Raw genomic sequence first — 2,738 nt, 5'->3', positions numbered from 1 at the left:
GGCTTTTTTAAAGAAGCGGGCGTAAACACCGAAGAACAAATGATTTTACCAAAAAGAATAGAAAATAACGGATAGAATGAAACAGGAATCAACGTCGAATGTCGTGCGAAACGTATACAAATTACATTTGATCGCTAGCTTCTACACTTGGATACGTTTCTCATTAATGATCGGCCATGTTACTCAGGCAGCAAGGCGTGGCATAGTCTGATTCCCGCAGGTAGCCTATACTGTGGCTGGGGAGGGGCGCCCCCCAGAACTCCCTCTCCCAAACTGTGTAACCTGGCCTGACCTAACCGACTAAGGTGCGCCAAGCTAACATAACCCCAACGCCTACACTTTTTCCCAAGATCAGAACATCCGAATCCGTTAGGCTTAGCATGGCCGTGTTTCTTCTGCTGCGGAAGTGCTTCAGATGGTGTCGTTCAAATGCGCATAAAAAACCTTCTAGACCACACAATTTTACGATTGTTATTTTTGTGCATTCGATATATGGCCCTCTCAACGCATCTTATTCTCTGCAACGCATTATTTTAATTGTAAAAACATTCGGTAAGTTTACATAGCCCTAAGCCCGTCTACGGAACTACATCCCATTGCACTTGTACCATTGTTGCCCGTAAGTCTTAAATTTGGGTCAACAACATCATGTCATTCCCGGAGAACGGTGAGTCTGACCGATCGTCCTCAAGTGAACGTTATGAAAGAGCATCCTTGTGCTTGTGTCCAGCCTTGTATTTCACGGTGAAGTCGAGTTCTTGAAAGCGTAATGTTAAACAGCGTAATGCCGGATGCAGGGCATCAGGTGACTGCTTGTGGAGGAAAGATCCAACGAGAAAGAAGATCCACCTTTGTCCCGTGAGTGGAGGAAAGTAGATCCACGGCCCTTTGCTTGCTCCTTTGGAGCAAGCACAAGGTAGATCCAACCAAAGGGTCGTAGATCGCACGGGAAAGAAAATCCAAGCGAGAAAGAAGACCCATGCGGCAAAAACACCCACGGGGAAAGAAGATCCAAACGAGAAGGAAGATACACGCAGCAAAAGCTCATACAACAACAACAGATAAATTAATGATGATGAATGGAGAAATTCGCTACATGAGGTGCGGCCCACTACCCCAAGGCACAATGGGCAGGATGAGAAGTGTCCTGATGATGAGGTGATGAACGACGCTGAATAGGGATCGATAGTCAGTAGAGTCAGTGAGACATCAACAGAACGCTAGGCAAAAACACAACACACAAAAACACATACACAGCACACAGGTACGCAGGCACATCGTAGGGTAGAGAGGAGACCGGTGTCCCGGAGAAAAATCTGGAAGTACTCAAGAGCTTGGCGATGGTCGCTCTGGTTAGACGTACCAAGGGTCGAGGATGGTTGGCAATGTGAATAGTGCGCACCCGCACCCACATCGAAAGAAGTTTAATTCAGAATTACGATAATACCGGTGCAATGCAATCACGTGACCAAGGTAAAGAGCATCCACGCGAAAAGGGAGCGCACCAAACCCAGTATCCACATGAACAGACTGAAGCAGCCACGAACTGAACAGTTGATAATTTTTAAATGCGAATTTCCTAGTCAGCTGAATAGCCTGAGCATCCTGACTGAAACTTCCAACACCGCTTTACGATGGGTCAGACACTTTCTCAAGTATTGTGGAAGATGTAACGCCAATCGGAATGATATGGGGGTTTGGTGTCGACCGTACCGCCGTTCATGAAGTGTATTTGTGCCCTTGAAAAGTTTCGCAGATATGCAGTACGCATGACGTACCGGAAAGTCATTAAGGGACAACAAAACAAAACGCTTCGAGGAACACTTGTGTCTGATAGCCACACAAGCCGTGTTTACATCTCTAAGGTGGTGGTGGTGGTAGTGGTGAAAGGACTCGCCGTTGTCGGCCTCACAGAGGTGGGCAACGCCCCGACTGACGCCCTGGGGGAAGGTGCGTCCTGGGCACACTTCTAAGGGAACTGTGCCGACTGTGTCTAAGACAGAGCGTCGGACGCCACTTGTCGAATTGAGTTCTCCAATGTGAACGGGCCGATTCGAAGGAAAGGCGCATCGTATCCAATAAGCTAAACAGACGTGGATCGAGACGGTGGATACGCATTCACGGAATGGATGCAAACAGGAGATGTGCATAGGGTAAAGTGAAGTATTATGGCATCTGACAATCGAAGGATTATCGCAGCGTCCGCTGCGGGTCATGTGCGGGCACTAGTGTGTGAAATGCACACCACCGGAACAGTTAGCCGGAATCAAAACTCAAGCAAGAGAGGAGACCCATACGAAATGGAAATCCAAACGACGTAACCGACTGAGCGAAGCTACTGAAACTTGAACCTACATTAGACGGCGCAGAGTGCCGTCCAGAGCAGAGCTCATTTCCTTGGAGCTTTGTGCAAACTCTGACGGTACGACCCGGTCTTCCGCAGTGCTAACAAGTAGAACGACGTCTTGGATGAGCCTTGGGCACGTTAACGCGGATAGTCCAATGCAGAGTCCAGTAGGGTAGACATGCAGACAATTTCCGCCGTTGTACAATTATGTTTGTTACGCAGAATGGATGGGTAACTTTAATCAGAAGTCGTCACGTTACACATGTAAAGGAGCGCGCATTCCCGTATCATTCTTCTGATGTAGGCGTTACTGTAATTTTAATGCGCGTGGTCAGAAAAAGGAATGTCGCGTGAAAGCTTTCATGTCAAGAGAGAGAGAGAGACACACAGG

This window comes from Ornithodoros turicata, unplaced genomic scaffold (genome assembly GCF_037126465.1).
Source record: "Ornithodoros turicata isolate Travis unplaced genomic scaffold, ASM3712646v1 ctg00000746.1, whole genome shotgun sequence".
NCBI lineage: Eukaryota > Metazoa > Arthropoda > Arachnida > Ixodida > Argasidae > Ornithodoros > Ornithodoros turicata.
The sequence above is the reverse complement of the archived record's forward strand: the minus strand, read 5'-3'. Positions refer to the sequence as shown.